The sequence below is a fragment of the Copidosoma floridanum genome, unplaced genomic scaffold, assembly GCF_036245765.1.
Source record: "Copidosoma floridanum isolate Cflo_tuat_1 unplaced genomic scaffold, Cflo_Japanese_pri ptg000026l, whole genome shotgun sequence".
Classification (NCBI taxonomy): domain Eukaryota; kingdom Metazoa; phylum Arthropoda; class Insecta; order Hymenoptera; family Encyrtidae; genus Copidosoma; species Copidosoma floridanum.
Window position 1 is genome coordinate 679,437 of NW_028321903.1, and position 19,787 is coordinate 699,223.

Here is a 19,787-nt window from a genome sequence, read left to right on the forward strand (position 1 = left end):
TGGGGTGCTACGCATCATTCATAAACATGCTTCTTTGGATGGTGTTTACTGTTTTTTTAAAAATAGCACTAAAAAAACATGCAGTAAGCAAACAAATAGCTAGAGACCATAAAACATGCTCTGCTACCAATTTTTGTTAAATAATAATTAATATCATTCAACTTTGCCTTTGGTTTAAAACCAAAGATTGTGGAATACAGTCTCAAGCTTCTTCACAGGCTACGGGATAGCAGATAGTCCAACTATTTGTTTGTTTAAAACTAAGAAGAGGGAGAAAGTTGTATAAAATATCCATATTAACTTACCTTTCTTTCTGCTAGGAACTCGAATACTGGCCTCAAACTGGCCACTCTACTTTAATTATTCATTCAGATGACTTAAACTCCCTCTTTCCGTTAAGATTATATTTATTTATTTAAGAATAACTTAAGCTTTTTCTAATAGCTTTTATATCGATTTATTTTACATTGGTTGTATACAAAAAAACAGAGAAAATACGAAACGTCTGGTCACTCTTTTAAAATGAGTTATTAATATCTACACTCGTTGAGCGACAGCAGGCTACTAACTAAGACGCCGCTCAAAGAAATGCACCTTACACGAAGCTTCGGTTAAACATCTTTGTCTTACTTACTATGGGGCCAGTACTTGCTGACTTCATGGGTGTAGGCTTCGTGGCTCGCTTTGGTTGTCACTTGACACTTCCAAGAGCCACGAAGTACAGAGTCGGCTTTGTTAGGTGGCGACTTTTATTAAGTACGACTCTTTCATGATTCTTGAAATTTGATAATGGAGGGAGTAAACATAGTACGAAATGGAATAAAAAAGAAGATTTATTTATATACGCAAGTCGTCACTCAACGCAGAGTATTAACAAGTAAAAGACAAGATGCGTCCGAAACATATCAAATTAAACGTTTCATCAACACGCTTTAGGAAAGATGATGATGATTATGATTATTAAAAACCACTTTTAGAAAAACAATGTGAAAAAAATGCAAAAACCACGTTTCCTACAATACTTTTCTAAATCTGAAAAAATAGATACAAGGTAATAAAATATACTCGATTGAATTAAAAAAAAATTGGCCTTTCCAGCACCAGCATATTGCTTATTCAAAGTGATTAAGAATGTAATCGATTACCTTGGACACGTGTCAGTGCTGCAACAGATATTTAATAAAAAACGATACATATTTTAAGAAAGATGACAGAAGCATGGAATAAGCTGATTGGCCACACGAGCCGCATTTGCGATTTTCAGTTTGGAAACAGGTGCTTACGTAGTGGCTAAGGTAGTCTGTTCCAAAACAGCGCACAGTGAATGTATGTAACGCTCACTATTATCTGAAAAATTATAAATTAAATTAAAATTATTAAAATTTCTTTGCCTTCTATGTATACATCATGGTTATTTAACCCATTTCACACATTAAAATCCAAATAAGAGATCAGATTCGTAGACCCATACTTTTTGACTTTGGAACGCTGATGGTTACACCTTACTGTAAATAAATCAATTGAAAATCATGAATCCCTACAAAGACTACTTTATCATCGAAAGTGGTGGTAGGGGGAGTCTGACTACGATTTATGAAAAGAGCGGAGGGAGTGTTGGACGCATTTACGTTAGGTCCCGCTATCAACAAGGTTGCTGGAATATAACTAAATTTATAGTAGATGTGTAAGTAGTGACGTTTGTTATGTGGCATGAGCACTGTAAGAGCAAGATGATGTGTGTGTGTGCTTTGTTGTTTTAACAGTGATGCAATTGGGTTAAACAAACAAAGCCGTTGTTGTGCAAGCACGCTCTCGTAGAATCTCTCGATATTATGAGAGGAGATCTTGTAATCTGAATGAATTTTTATTTCTATTATAAAATATGTAATAATTTAAGTGTTAACAAGTAATATATTATTAATAAGATAACTCATAGAATATTTACTGAACATAATAGCAGAGTATGGTTAGTATTAGTATTTTTTGATTTTCTCGTGTTGCTTAGTGTCTCGTGATAATCAACTATTACGGGCTTAAGTGTAAGTATCAACTTAACACTTATGAAATCGAGACTGTGTCAATCCAACACTAATTAAGAATTTTAAAAAAATTTTTGTAAAAATGACAAGAAAAATACTTTTAGTAAAGAAAACTCTAAAAGATTTAAACGAACAAGAAGAAAGCAAAATGGCAGATGAAGTAACAATTTTTGTGTTCGATGAAGAAGACTTTGAGAAATGGAAAAAGGGATCGATGATTTTCAAATTAAGGAGATGCAACGTAGTAGCAACGAGAGCCATAACATAGATAGATTAATAAGATGAGTGGACCTATGGGGTCCTCAGGATAAGAGTATGTGGTGTAGGTAAAGAAGGTATACTCTGGTGGGTAGCTATGATAAGAGATTTTTATTCACAGACATAGTTGTTGGTATTACAACAGCCCAGAGCTCACTGCTTCCGTACGACAAACAGTGTAGCCTGATGGGAGGGCACGCAAGTCGACATTGATCTCCACGTAGGGCGAGCACGCATGTAAGAGACGATACCTACTGTATCGGTACGTGGAACAGAAGGTCCTTACAAATCGAAAAGAACTTGAAGGGGATCTATGTAATCAATAGTAGAATTTTAAATCATTAGTTACAGTTCATATAAGACAAAGAAACGGCGTACGAAGTCATGGAGAAATTCGATGGAATGTATGTAAAAGAGTCTACTGCACTGCAAGTGTGACTCTAAAAGAAAAATTAAATTACATGATAAAAATGCTTTCAAGTTAATTAGGTTATATTAATAATTTGATTGATGTGTTAAAAGAATCTGATCAAACAGTTAAATACGTGAAAAGTACAATAAAAATGTTTGAATTAAAAGAAAAGGAAGACGAAAGCAAAAACAGTTTAAGTGCATTTAAAACTGAAAGGAAAAAAGATGGAGCATGTCTTAAGTGCGGAAAATATAGACACTTAATGGCACAATGTAGAATAACGGACAGAGCGGTAATTCATGGGAGCAAGGTCAGCAAGGTGGTGCACAGCAGCAACGAGGCGGGCGACAACAACAGCAGTGGCAATATCGTGGTGGTCAAGGCCGAGGTCGTGGAGCTGGTAGAGGCTTTAGTCAATATCGTCGAGCAGGCAGTTGGCAGCAAAATAATCAAGGGCATCAAAATGAAGACGTTGATGTAGCAGGATTTGAGAAAATACTTAAAGAGTGGCGTGTTTAAGTAAACTGTACGAGTAAGGTTAAATGGTAACTCGATAGTGGTTGCTCAGATCATGTTATAAATGATGATCGATATTTTTATGAATCTGTTAAATTAATTTGGCCTATAAATGTAAATGTATGTGATGGTCGTTCTTTAAAAGCAACAAAAGTTAGTCATATTAGGAACAAGTTTCATGTTTATGGTCAAAGTAAAATACATAGGATGAAAAATGTTTTTTTTGTGAAGTAACAAAAGCAAATAAAATTGTATCGGTAGGAAATATGTCAAAGATTTTTAATCGTGATAGAAATTGGATTGCGTTTGAACATAAGGATATTTATCATATGACAAATGAAATTCTGTATCGCAAGTCAGTTTCAATGACAAAGAATAAGTTAACAGAAAAGGAAGAATGGTTTAAAACACTAGGTCACGTCAATTAATTATTTGAACACAATGCGTGATGGACAAATGCTTGATGGTTTACCTACGGAATTTAAAACTAATTTTTTTTTAATTTGGAATTTGTTTCGATAATAAAATGCATAATTTACGATTTAGTAATCATAGATTAAGGCAAAAGATATTTTAGAAATTATACACACCGATTCAAATGGACCTTATAGTACTACTGATTTGTATGGCGAGAACTGTTTTTTGAGTTTATCAATGATAACAGTAAAGTAGCTAAAATATATTGTATTGAATTAAAAAATTAAATATACATTTGTTTTGTTAGCTATGTAAGATTCATTGAAAGTAAGACAAACAAAATTAAAAGAATAAGATGTGATAATGGTAAGGAATATGTAAATAAGAATATAAGTTATTTTACAAGTGAAAAAGATGTATCTATTGAACCGGGTCCACCTTATGTACATGAATTTAATAGAACGGTAGAAAAATATAACAGAAAAATTGTAAACATGTCTAGATGTTTATTGAAAGAAGCAAGGGTTCATAATAAATTTAAGCCGGAAATAGTTAATAGTAGTTTTTGTCGGATAAGTGCCATCGTCTCTAGGGCAATCTTTCGGTCTAAGGGACCTGCAAAGCAGGGCCCGAGAAACGAAATGTAGCTGCGGAACGACGGCGCTTATGTGGCAAATCCTATTTTGTCTACTGAGGGCACACCCGACCCTCAAAAACGCCCGAGGTCGGAAATGGTACATTACGTCACCAGGTCAAAAAAAAACATGAGCGCCCGAAGGGGGCGCTCGTTGTAGGTTGGTGCCCGAGTCACGTATAATGTTTTTCTTATCAAGGGCGCAAAGTACAATTTTGCGCCCGTGGGCACACTTTGTGCACAGTCAATCACTTTGGACCCAGAGGGCGCAAAAAAATTCTCTGCACGTGAGCCAAAAATGATTTTAAGGGCGCAAAGTTTCACCTGAGAGCGCAAAGTGGCAGTTGCACTTTGTTTCCCCGGTAAAAAAAAACGGTAGCTTATTTGAAAAACTGAAGTATCACTAAAACTGTTAAAAAGAATACAACGTCTTTTGAAATTATGTTCGTGGAAAAGCCTAGTATTAAAAATTTAAAAATTTATGAAAGTAAGATTTTTATGACAATAACAAAGGAAAAAAGAAATTTAAAATGGGGGAAATAAAAGATTTCAAAATCTTATTAGGTCATAAAAATGTTGATTTTATAGTTCTGATAAATGATAAAATGGTAGTTGCAAGACACGTTGATATTATCGAGGATGGCACAAATTGTATTGGTTTAAAATCAGGAAATGACATAGTTTGAATTAGTTTCAATAAAAACAATTTAAAAAACAAAAAGGGCAATTTAAATACAAACGACAATGATGAAAATAAAAGTTTTAATTTAAGATGGACAACTAGGGAAAGAAAAAAACCAGATTGGTACAGACATGAAAATTTTGTACATAGCAATATTATTTATGTAAATTATACAAATGCTGAGACACCTGTTTTTTATTATGATGTGATGAATAATAATAAGTCTGAAAATTGGAAAAAGGTGATGGACAGAGAAATAGATTGTTTCAATAAGAATAAGACTTTGATTTTTGTAAATATACCAAATCATAAAAAAAATTTAGATATAACATGGGCTTATAAGACAAAGGCTAATGATATTTTGAAGGTAAGATTAGTTATTGGAGGTAACCTAGCATAATTATTTAATTGATAATATTTATTCACCAATTGCAAGAATGCAAACTGCAAAAATATTACTTTCTTATTGTTGCAAGAATAATTTTATTATTAAACAGATAAATGTCAAAACAGTGTTTTTGAATGAAAATATAAAATCTTACGTATGTGTAAAACAGCCACAAGGCTTTAATAATGGCTCTAATAAGGTATTATAATTAGATGAAGCGTTGTCTGGATTAAGAGTTTAAATGTTTCGATATTTATCGAAGAAGTTTAAATTCCAATACACATCTTGAATGACAAAAATGATGATGTATGTTTGATTTTTTTATGTAGATGACTTATTAATTTGCTGTAAAAATAAAGAAAAATTAAATTTTGTTAAGAGAATATTGTGTAAAAGATTGTAAACAAAAAATTTAGGTGAAATTAGTATTTTTTTGTGTATTAACATTAAGTGTATAAACAATAAAAATGGAAAAGTGATAATTGATCAGAAAAACCATACGGAAACATTAGCAAACAAATATAATATTGAAAATTTTAAATTGTATGCGGTTCCTATGGAACAAAATTTGAAATACGAACCAGCAATCTGTTTGTGTTGATATTAAGTTTAGAAACTTAATTAGAGCTCTTTTGTACGTAAGTACCAGAACCCGACCTGACGTCAGCTTCAAAGTGAGGTATTTAACTAGCTTTTATAATAGTTATGATAAAACACATTTATAATATGCTCTGAGGATTTCAAAATATTTGTTATAACAAAAGATTTACAATTCGTTTATGAAAAGAATAGTAATTTTAATGTTATTGATTGCTTTGTCGATGCTTATTAGGCTGGTGATATAATTGATAAAAAATCAACGACAGGCTATGTAATAAGAATGTATGGAAATGTAGTTTATTGGAAATCCAGAAAACAGAATAGCGTTACAAAATCATTCACAAAAGCTGCGTTTGTAGCGTTGTTTAAGTGTGTGAGTAAATTAAAAACGTAAATAAAAGTTTCTGTTTCATATGAGCAACGGGTTAGGTTAACAACAAATTCTTGATAATTTTTCCACTGATTTGGAAAAGAATGACGAAATTTCCTGACGTTATATTTTATTGAGGTAAAGCAAAAAAAAAAAAAATTGAAAAGCTTGTTGTCAGGTATCAGTGCATGTCTGGTAAAATTAAAAAAAAAAAATTGCAGTAAAATATCGTCAAAATAACTGTATCTATACATATGGTTATACGCAAACACGCATTTCTGAAAGTCTCGTGGCAGATGCTCATATTACATTGTTATTAACTCCAAAAATACTTGATGTCAGCGTTTTGCAATTCTACTTCTGAATGTTTGTAGTTTGTAAAAAATTTCACTCTAGCGTTCTTACCAACGTGCGATACACGATCATACTTGTTTCAATTTCTGCTGTTCAGGATCTGTTGTCGATGCAATTTTCCGTGCTGAACATATCTTGCTGCCTCCAAACGTCTTTCAAATGTGAGTTATGACTAGTATAAAATAGTTGGATGAGTCGTTGAATCAGTTATTTAAGTATATATTAGGTTTGAGTACAGTAATAAATTATGTTTGGTGTTTGTATATGTCCTACGAGATCAGAAAAAAATGAGAACATTAATTGTGACTGTATCAATACAACAGCACAATTATTCTTGTGAACCAATAATTGAGTTTGTAAGATCAATTTAAAATATCACTTTAAAACATTTATTGACAAGAAACTCAAAATTATTCTAGAACTGTATTAATTGCTTCTGATTATGCAACGTTACATCTATGATTTCTTACGGTAACTTTTAAATAAACATGATAGTTCTTTTTCTACACCAATCTAAAGTTTTTTTGTAAAAAACTTTTTTTTCTTGCCTCTCGTTATCATTAGTGAGTTATAAAAATAATTAATTTCTGCCTTGCTGATGACGCTTGGTATCAAGAGATGGTACAAAAGGTATATAACGACCCATGGGGCACCCGCGTTAGAAAATCGTTGGGAGATACCTCCAAGCGTATCACCCGAATTCCACGGTTGATGAGGCTTTTGGTAACACCAAAGCCTGGAAGCTGATGGTTCCTAAAAGCCAGCACGATAAGATACTTCAGAAGTATCACAACGCGCTCGTTACCTCGTTAGCTATATTGGACGTGAGAAAACGTTCGCGCACGTATACCGGCAACACTACTGGCCAATATTCTATCAGGATATTGCCTCATACGTACAGAGCTACTGGATCGGCCAAAAAACCCAGGTAGACCAAAGGCTCTTTACAGAAGTTACAGGGTGAAAGGTCGTCGTTATTCAATGGAAGGTATTGGTGGCTGACATGATGGACCCTCTATGGAAGACAACGAACAGTTACAAATACAACCTCGTGATCAAGGATCTGCTCACAAGGTGGGTCGAAGTCGTGCTATAACGTCAAGCCACTGTGAAGGATATTATCAGCACGCTAAAAGAATGTGTTACATGCTGCCGTAGAACTCTGAAAGCGCTACTGACGGATAATGGCGCTGAATTCTAGAATAAGAACGTCAACAGATTCTAAGAGGGCCTTGATATACAGCTCACGCTTACGCCACCGTATTATCTAGAAGCAAACTTGGTAGAACTCCTAAGTCACACGATCAAGACCATAATTCGAGCTTTCATTGCAGCCAGTCATAGGTCATGGAACCAAAAGTTTCCCTATCGGCCCTTTTACCATCACGAGGATGTTTGATTCCAACACCTACGAGTTGAAGTCCGAAGAAAACTTGTGCTCGGGCCCTATACACATGAGATAGCTAAAACCCTATGGAATTAGAGCTCCAGCGACAGCGCGGGTAGTAGAACCCACTCCCGCTTTCAATAAATCAGAATGCAAAACAGAAGTGATCAGATCTCCTCAACTACCGTTTGAAAGCAGTGAATAGGCGAAGTGCAACCTATCAAATGCGAGCCTAATTAATGTAAGTGATACTGCTAGACCAGCCAGGTGAAAGTAAGGCTGACAGCAAAAAGCGACCATGGTGTCGAAGCCTTCCGCCGTGACCAAGACACCTACGATTAACAGCAGATCACACGCCGATCGTAAAGTGTGCAACTAAGTGATGGGTCAGCAGCCGAGCCCTGCATGGTGTTTGTGACTACAAAAGTTAGTGGAACAATAGTATTGTGAGTGCTCTCCATTAATACCTCACATCTTAACCTGATCCTTTATTTTTTTTCCCACTTTATAAAGTAGAGCTTTTTACAGGACGTTCGGGATCTTGGCTTGGACAGCAACTTTCCAAGAACTGACATAATTTTACGACATAGCCACGAGGTCTCCCTCTCCTACCTATATATACAGCTTATAAAAAGGATGGTATTATGTCATATTCTAACAGAAGAAAATATGCAATGCTGTGCCTTCTGCTAGGAATCCTTACAGCACAAATATTGCTGATATATATATATATATATATATATATTGCTGAACTGTTTACTTTCAAATCTACCTCACCAAATGCTATAAACCTCAGAAATTCAAATACTGCAGAGTTACTAGTGACGTGTGTTAATCTAGATGCTTATAGACATTCATTTCCCATTGGAGCTTCTGTTGAATGGAATGCACTGCCTGCTAACCTACGATCCATCCAAACTCTAACATTGTTTAAAGCAGATTATTTAAATATATCATGAGTGAAGATTTTGGACTTAAGTAATGAAATTATATATTATTTTATATGTTGTTACATGTGCAATTAAGTTAGCCTATATTTAAAAATTTTAAGAATACTGTAACCATCAGCAGATTTTATAACATTTGATTTTTACTATTCAATTTATGTTTAATTATTTTAACTATTAATCAACATTTTATTTTAAATAACTTTATTGTAATTAATTTATCTGTGACATATCTTGTACTATTGTGACCTGCGTATCACTTACGTTGTATAAACTGTTTTTAGCAATCTTGTAAAAACTTGAGCCTAGGCCAAAACGGACCGTAGGTCCTTAGCTTGAATAAATACACTCCACTCCACTTCACTTCACTCCACTCCTACCTCTAGCAGCTGTGAATTGTACCTATACATGTACAGTAAAGTGCTGCTACTGCTGGCTGGCGAACAGCTTGTCAATATGGCCTCTATACTATATATATGATACACTTACATTCATAATTCATCCGACTCCTGCATACATCTACACACATGCTTGCAGCAACAGCTACTGCAGCGATGACTTATTCTTACTGATAATCGGATAACAAGTCTATACTTACACGTAGAGAAATCCATAGCAGAATTAAATACTGAAATGAAATATCCTCATGTGTCGTTGAACGCGCGCATGCATCACGAACAATAACACTTACATGCATCCGTAGTATCTGTATAATAGTAAACGTCACTGTACAGCGTCTGCTCAATCACGCGGGATGAAACAGAGCTCAGCTTAGCTATACTACTACATACGTATACATACAGCAATTGCTCCTCACTGCACGTAAAGTAAATGTCCCTTTTCATGGAACGTGTCCGTATTCATAGAACATGAAAATTCATGTATTTGTTATGCAACATATTAGTTTAAAAAATTGTGGAACTTGTAAATTTTATTTATTCTCATGAATTCACAAGAAATGTAAAAATAATTTTATAAATAGGGGGAGAGTTGAATATAACCTGTCTTTGGAACTGTACATGTTATGGTAGCAAACATCAACAAAATTTGTATAATTCTCATTAACGAATAAACGTTAAAATTAATTTTGTTAAATACAATAGTGTTATACAAGTCAAGAAATTTTTATTGCCTTAAAATTGAGTTAAAATTTTATACTAAATTTATGTTTTCCAAAGAGTTTCATAAGTAGAAACATTATTCCAAAACAATAGGTACAATGTTCTATAATAATGTAAATTTTGGTATTATAATATTTTTATAAACAAAGTTGTTGAAAAATTAGGAACCATTATTAGAAATTAGAGCAATATTAGTAAATTAATAGCGCACCAGTACAAGCAAAAATTTCTGCCATTACAGCTCACAATTAAAAAAAAAAATTGAAGAAACAAGTATGATGAAATTTGTGGTCACAATAGGAACGTTTACCGTACTAAACGTCTGCTATACATAGTACTCTCCATGTATCTCCTATCAGCTGCACATTTTTCGTAATTTTATTATTATGATATGGCATGTGTATATGGGTCATTCTTTTACAAACTGAACGGATTTTGCTAAAAATTAATTGATACCTCTCCCATTCACCTGGAAATTTCTTGCTGGTTTCTATATTGAAAAATAAAGAATTGGTGTCCTAGGAATTTTTTTATCGCTTATTCTCGATTTTATAAGTTATAACAAATTTCATAATAGTGGTTGAAGACTTATTTTAAACTACGTATAGCTCAGAATCTTTAAGAGCTACAAAATTTTCACCAGTAGCACTTTTGTAGCTAAAGAGTTGAAATTTAAGAAAAAAAAAAAAAAAAAAAAAAAAAAAAAAAAAAAAAAAAAAAAAAAAAAAAAAAATTATCAACAAATTAATACTGTCATTAACAATTTAATTGTTTTAATCTATTTTTAACAGTTGTCGCCCAAATGAATCGAGTTTTTATTATAAACATCGTATTTTGCGACAAATTTTACGTAAGAATCATGTTTTTAAAATAAAGAAACTTTTCAATTGTTGTTGTTAAAATACTAATGTATGTAGCACGTAATGGTAAAAAAACTGTTTTTTTAAGTATGAAATGATACCTGTACCTCGTATCAAAGAAAGTTTAACGTAAAAGTTTTAGATAATTGAAAGATCTACATTTTTTGTATTTTCCATTTGTCACTATAACCTCAAAATTTTGTATTATCCTACAAAAATACGAGAAATCAGCATTTTATCATTCATTTAGTATACATTTTTATTAAAATTAAATTATGAGTGATTTGTTTTCCAATCAAATCTCCTGGATGATAAAACACGAAATTTCATTAGGGGAAAAAAAAAGATGCCTAACCACTAGAGTACAAAATAACAATAATAACAATGCTCGACGTAACATCAGCATGTCAACTGTTTTATGTTTTTAAAATTTTTTTTTTGCCACTTTGTTTTTTATTGTTTTATTAATTGTCTGTTTTTATATAAAAAATAGATTTTTTATCTCTTTAGTTTTTTGGAATTTTAAAATTTCGCGGCGAAGCCTGCCTACAGTACGATCTATCATTCAAAGTGTTACCCACGCTACTCGCGTACATTCCCCTTACTACAAGTTCGTTGGCTTTTAGATCAGCTGTGCGTTTATTTTGGTCCGCTACTTAGACATATTCTCACTCGTTGTAATTTAAAGTTAAATAATTTTTACTTTGTTACAATGCCATGGAAAGAGGCACGTCAAGTGAAAAACACTAGTTATCAATCATACAGATGTTTTAATCCCTTTAATCTCAAACATCTAACAACAAACACTTCTGATTTAAGGACAGTAAATGAAAACTATCTTTTAAAACTGGACTTGGCAATTTTGTCAGATGCATTACAACAAAAAATTTTTTCCTCTTGCTGCTTAGAGTTACTAGTTAAAAAAAGAAAATACAAAAGAGTGTGAAAATGAACTACCAGAATTCATACGTACAATATTTTGATTATTATATTGAGTTCAGACATACCTAACCTCTCATATAAATTTATGTCGATGTTTTAGTCTAATTTTTTGTTAGACGCTACAAAAGCAGGATTGTTCAAGTGAAGAATCTGATAAAAAAGTTGGGAGCAGTAACAGTATATCTGGATTTTCGAAAGATAATCCATCTTTACAAAGTAAACGAGTGTAATTTTTCATTAAAGGATTAAGCTTCTTAGTGAGCTTCTTCATCTCCGCCCATCAAAAAACAAGAACTATCGTCGAAAAGGTATTTGGAAGAAAAATCGGAACAAATATCGTCTGTAGTTAATAAAAAAATTTTTAATTCGAGCCGAGATGATCCAAATAATTTTAAAGCAGATGACGACGAGTCCTCGATAATAAGTGCTTTGCAAGAAAGTTTCAATACTTTGGCTGACCGAATGAAGGTTTGCAAAAACTGTTTATTCATTTATTTTTCGTTAATAAACACAGGGACTTTTCAAATGAGATAAAAAATAAACTTAGAGAAAACGAGTGTATCGGAATTTGTGACTTCTCAGGAAATTATGCTTTCACAATTCAAAATTTGGTTCAGGGTTTATATAACAACAACGATCAGGCAACCGTTTACCCATTTTCAATTTATTACAGGAATTACTTGGATGAATTAAAAATTTCAAGTTTTGTTTGCATTTCTGAATGCCTACTTCACGACACTATCGCCGTACATCTATGTCAAAAGCAGTTGATTAAATTTATTAAAATTAATTTACCGTGAGTTAATAAAACAATATACATGTCTGACCGTGCGAGCAGACAGTACAAGAATAAAAAGAACTCCATATATCTCACTCATCACTTTAAAGACTTGAAAATAGCAGCAGAGTGGCATTTTTTCCCCACTTCGCATGGAAATGGGCCATGCAACGGAATAGGCGGGACTGTAAAACGACTAGCTGCCAAAGCAAGTCTTTAGAGAATTGACAATCCTATTCGAACGCCGCGAGAACTTTTTGATTGGGCCACAGAATCACTGCCAAATATTATTTGTCGTTATTCTACGAATAATGATTACGAAGAAGAAAGAAAATAAGTGTCAGAGAGATTTTTGAGAGCAACAACAATCAAGGGAACCCTAAACTATCATAGCATGGTTCCACTATCTCGTCAAGAATTAGAAGCGAGGCTGTTTTCTTTGCAAGAAAAAACAAAAATTGTAAAAATTTTCAAGTGACATAATTTTGTTATGAAACTGTAAAAAATGTTTTACTTGTACATGCAAATTTTGTAACATTTATGAATACATATTAAGCAACTATAAAGTTTACTCGGTTTTTCTTACACATTTGCATTAATTTAATAAAATGTAATTTCTTCAGTTATTATTGCTCATCTCAGTTTTTAAAGTGAAAAATTACTTTGAATAATTCATAAAATGGTGATTTCTCGCTTTTTTGCATGATAATACAAAATTTTGAGGTTATACTGACAAATGATAAACACAAAAGTTGTAGATCATTATTTCAATTATCTATAACTTCTACTTAAAACTTTTTTTGATACAAGGTACAGAAATCATTTTATACTAAAAAAACAGTTTTTTTTACCATTACGCGCTACATTAATTAATATTTTAACAATAACAGTTGAAAAGTCTCGATATTTTAAAAACATGATTTTTACGTAAAATTTGACACAGAATACGATGGTAATAATAAAAATTTGATTCATTTTGGAGTAAATTGTTAAAAATTAATCAAGACCATTAAATTGTTAATAACAATATTAATTTAATGATAATTTTTTTTCTTCAAGTTCAACTTTTTAGCTACAAAAGTACTATCGGTAAAAATTTTATAGCTCTAAAGGATTCGGAGCTATACATTGTTGATAATGAGTCTCCAACTACTATTATAAAATTTGTTATATTTTATAAAATCCAAAATAGGCGATAAAAAAGAAAATTACTCGGACTCGTATCTTTTATTTTTCAGTATAGAAACTGGAAAAAAACTTTCAGTAAAATCAGAGAGGTGAAGGTCGTAATTCATTTGATTTGTAAAAGAATTACCCATATGTATGTGTATATCTTTTTTTTTTTCTTTTCTTTTTTTTTAATAAATACCTTCTTACGTAGTGCATTTATTTTTAGGCCTTATTCTTAACGAGTACATACAGCCTTGGTAAAGTAAGGCACGTTTTTACATTATATTTCTTACATATTACGAGTAATGATTACATATAACATTATTGGTTATACATTATTAGATACACTTTGTAGATTGTTGGTACGGTGATGATGTCACATAGACCACCTCGAGAGCGAAGGATCTATGTGATAGGCAATTTTTGCGCAATTTTTGCTGCGAAAAGGTTGCCCATCTCTTCACAAGGAGCATTACGTGGTGAAAAAGCACATGTGAATATTTACAGAGGTACTTTCTCAGGAGAGTCGCACTGGTCAGGGATCGAACGTGCAGTCTCCCGCGAGCCGTCCTACAGACCAGCCGACCGAGCCACCGCGCGCTTATATGTGTATATCTACTGACATTATCAGTACAATTAATGTCTGATAATGTATCGCTGCCATATATATGAGGAAGCTTTGCTTCTGTCAGTGGTCTCAAGACTTCTCACGCTTGTTTTTTTTTGTTTTTGTTCTCTTGGAGTAGAGCTGTTTTAGATAAGGACGATCCCCATTAATCTGGGTAGAATCCTGGAGCACTTCAACCAGGCCCACAATCGATTCAGAGCAACTCGCCTGGAGACGATCACCACGTTCACAGAAGTGGAGGTCTTTGTACACATGCATAGTTTTTTAGCCACGGGAGCTCACTTAAGACAGAAACTTAGAAAAACAAAAAAAATTTTTAGCAGTATAAACAAACAAACTTTTTGCACTTTATTAAAAATTTAAAATAATTACTTTAGTAAACTAATCTTTGTTAAATACTTTTTCTTCCCTCAATCACAACAATTTTTTATACTTTTAATTTCTAGCCTTAACCCGTACTAAAAGTATAAAAAAAAATTGTTGTAGAAATACTTAAAATTTATCAGTTCATATTATATTTACTGAAATTATTTTAGGTGTAATAGAAATAAGTACAATAAAAAAACATATACAACATTTGGACTGTATATTCTCACTTTTGGGACAACTAACAGCTTAATACACACTACTTATAACGCAACGTTTTTAAATCAAAGTTTCTTATGTAGGACCCTCACTTCATAAAAATAGGGAAAAACGTCACACTTTTTCTTGCCCCCTTCGTTCCTGTTCGTCCCTTCACCACCGCATGCTTTTTCGACAGCCACAGTAGTATACATATTATTCGATAGCATGCGCGCGTGCACGTTCTATCTCTCGGCGTCACTGGACGGCACGAAAATTTAAAAATAAAATGAGACAAGAAACTCAAAAATAAAATAGGTAAAGTAAAGATTTTCAAAATAACACACAAGCCAGTAAAATAAAAAAAGCCCTGATTAGAAATTTTCGAAGTAAGCACCCTAGCTAATATACATTGGTTTTCATGTGACAAATGCGTTGCGTTAGACAGTGACTTAATGTTATGGGGGAAGAGCTCGGCTACACCTAGGCATTCTAGTCCGTCCACATACATATGCGTAGTAATTGTATACAAATGTGTGGTTCAGTTTACAGAATAATTGTCCATAGAATTTTCAGAACTTTTCAAAATTTAAAAAAAAAAGCTATCGATTTAAGAAATGAAATGATTTATTTTGTAATGGACGAATAAAACTTTGATCAATTAAAATATCTATATACAAAACAATTTGATATTCCTCATTGACTTTAATAATTTTTAAAGCAGGATATACTTATGCATTTTTTGCTAGTTAAGGGCGTTGCCTACACACTAGCGTGTGTTATAATATCAAATACTAAGAAATAACACAATGAAGAATTGTGTTTAATATGGGCTCTTATGGGGCGGCTGTCGAATGAGCTTTAAAAACTATGATAAAAAAACACATGTCACGAAACTTACAGGACTGATAAAAAAAAAATTTCAAGGAGTAATAGTGCAAAGTTTCAACCTATGTAACAACACTTTTTACAGATTTAAACATTAAAATCCTTTTAAAACTCACTTATTAGGTTATTATTCCACTATACTTATCCATTTTATTCATAGTATCGGTGATGCAGTGACCTATCAAAAAATACATTAACTAGGCAGTGTCCTTAAGGACGTTGCCGAGTTAAGGCAAATAATGACACAACTACTTGAAACTTAAAAGTATGGTAAATTAGAGTATTTTACAGTTATGTAGAGATAAAATTTTTTTATCTTTTTTTAATTTGTAATTCCATGTATTTTTCTATACGGCATTACAAATGGCATTACTAATCAAAAATCCCTTTTGTAAAGCCATATGTAAAACCAAATAGTATGTCGTATGGTTTTCCCGAAGTAGTTGCACACGTAATGCTGTCATCTATTTTTTAGGTGGGTAGCCTAGTTGAAATATGTGTAAACGTGACGTTGCCAAAAAGCGTAAAAATCTGAAAGTATATAAAACTGAAAGTATGTAACACAAGACGGTGAAGTACGTGCGAGAAATATTCATGAATATAAAATAATAAACAAGCACTAATAAATTTTGTACATTTTAAATAAAGTAATGTTCAATTGCTAAAAAAGTATAGAATTTGAGAAAACACTACTTTTATAAAAAACATTCCTGAAATCTAGCCTCTTTCATGGGTCCTACTGCCCATTATTTTTAAATTTTCTTCGTCCTCTCTAGATCTTACTAAATAATGTAAATCTACCGACATCTATTTACTTCGTCTGCAATTATATTATTCTACTACATTGTAATTATGGCAATATTGGCTTAACACCAAGTGTCGATTATACTGTTAGATTTGTTGAGAAATATAAAAACCATTTTGTGACTAGATTTTTTCTGTTTACATAGTACATATATTTTGAACGTTCTCCAACGTTTTAAACGATAATGTGATCATAACGTAGATATATTGAGTAGTCCATATTTTATTTCAACTTACAAATCTGAAAAAATATAATAAAATTTTTTTCATTCTACTTTTTATTACCATACTTATGTGAATGATGGTACATAAAAAATGTATTTTTCTACGTGTGTGATGTATATTTTTAAAAAACTCAAGAACAGACGCTCAATGAAACGATAAAAAAATAACGTGGAAGTTAATAGCTATTGTGTTTTAATTAATGTAAGCAATGGGTTACACACACTCTTCTAACAATGACTGTTATTTTTGTTTTCATTGAGATCTCACTGATATTAATAGTGGGACAAACAAGCATATTTCATAAGCAAAAGTGATGTATGTTATAAAACCAATTCCTATCAGAGAATCTGTGACGTTTCTTGCACCATTACTTTGTCAAAGATAATCTGAAGAGTTCTAAATTGAAAAGAAAATGGTAGTTCACCACTATATTGAAGTCAATTTTTAGTTTTGGATGGATCACCATGCCTTTTTTATAAAACATCTTTTTATGACCTGATAAGACCTAAATTTGTCTTCAGAAAACAAAAAAATCTGAATTTTTTATTTTGACGTCAAGAAAACAAAAAGTGCTTACAGAAAAAACCATTCTTAGTTGGTTCCGACGTCATGAGAGAGAAAGAAACGAGAATTAGCATATATTATCTAAAATTTCAGATTAACCTCAGACTCATCTAAGTAAAAATTGAAGGATATTTTAGTTCGGGATGATAATAAATACGCTTTCATCCACGTTCTGCTATGTCTGTAGCTTCATAAATCATATTCGACTTTGGAAATTTGTTCTGAAGTAGTCAGTAATAAGAAATACAAATGGAATATTGATGACGATTTCAACGGTATTTCTATGATTTTGAGCCAGTGAGAAAGGTATAATAAGTTGGATAGTTGTTCAAGAAGAGAATGTTAAAAAAAAGAGTGGTCATTAAGAAGTCATGAAGAAAAGGTGCTCTGAAGGTAACAAATCTTTTTAAGAATAAATTTTCAAGCATAGATGACAAGAAATTAAAGAAGAAACATTCATCGGTTCATTTTTTGCTAAGAGCCCGTGACACTATCCCGTAACAGTATAAAATGCATTGTATTATTGTTTAATGTTGTATTATCAACTCAGATAGTGATTTGTACAAATGATAATGGTACATAATGTAAATGTAAGAATAAATTCAAATTCTTATAAAGTGTGCTTTATCTTAATTATAATGAGATTTTATAAAAGTCGTAAAAATTTTTTTTTAGTTAGTACAAAACGACCAAAAATTGGTCATCTCACAATCAGTCATGGATAATATAAAAAATTTTTTTAACAATTAAAATTCCATTTTAAGTGTCTGTCCATTCCAGTCCTTAAAATATGCCGGTTTTCATAGAATGACCCATACATAGAAATAATAAGTATTCTCACGCTTGTCTCTGATTATCTTTATCTTCAACTAGTAGGTATTTAAATTACGTTGGAGCAGACTTACAAGGATACAAGCTGCAACATGATAAGGCTTGCTGTTTACCTAAACCACGGATCCAAAAAACGAAATAGTAGGAGCTATCCTGGCGTTTGAGGATTTACAGTTAAGATTTAAAAAGGAAGGGAGCTATAAGCACTTAAGGATTATTGTAACATCAAAGCTTCTGTCCTATGAGTCCAGTATTTAGTTAAGGCAAATAATCGACCTCGTGAGATACGGGGAGCTTTACCCACCCTTTCAGTGGATTTGAATTGCGTTTCCTCTAATATTGCCCGAGAAGTAAGCGAGGGGTGATCCATAATTTTCATAGTTTACCTACTAAGAAAGTTTAGGTTTGAGCCCCAGTTGAAGTAAGTCCACTTTTTTAATGCTCTATTAATTGATAATGGACGAGTTTTTATGGAAATCGTTACTTCCACAACAAAAATGCGTTAAAAAGAGGTATCATACAGAGTAACAAGTGCAATGTTGACAGTTGAGTCATTAATTTATTAATTTAAAAGTCTGACTATATAGTTAGTCACAATACATTTGTGCAGCCAAATATTTGCATCTAAATAATATAACAGTATGAAAAATGTTTTGAATATTTGTTTGACCAATACTTAATTTATGCTTTCAGAAATGATGCAGGTAAAACTACTTTAAAAAAACTCGTATGGATTTGTCTAAAATGAACTGCTTACAAAATTTCTTGTTATTACTTAATTGAAATTTGTCTAAAACGTGTTAATAGAAGTCAAGAAGTTTACAATAATCATTCCGTTGGAAATAACGAGGTTTTGAGCTGTGTTAATCAGCTATGGGTATAAATATAATAGAATTATTACCAAGTACACTATTATTCAATATTTAAAAAAAAAAAACGATAAGGATTACAACCCAAAATTTTGCAGGTAAGCTTCCGAAAGTATATTTAATTAGATATTAGTTTTTATTAAAAACAGTGAGTACAGTTTAGAATATACTTATTTTTTAACCGCACTTTAATCAAAAGTTTTTCTTGCAGCTTCCACGCTTACAAGTCAATTTTTCAGTATACATATCTTAAATAGTACGACTAGACCTTCCAAATTTTGGCTGTGTAATGGTATTTTTAAAGACATGCTAACCTTAACATGCTAGTCACAGAAAAAAAAGGAAAAAAAGCCAAAAAATCTCGACTTATCTCTATCAGCAATGTTCTGCAAAACATACATAGACAAAGCGTGTTGACTTGAAATCGGAGGAAAAAGGAGAAACCATTTAAGCGTCTACATAAATATTAATTTCTGCAAATAAAAATAGTTAAAGAAATGTGTGATAGAAAGAAACACTAGCTAGAAAATTAAAAATAC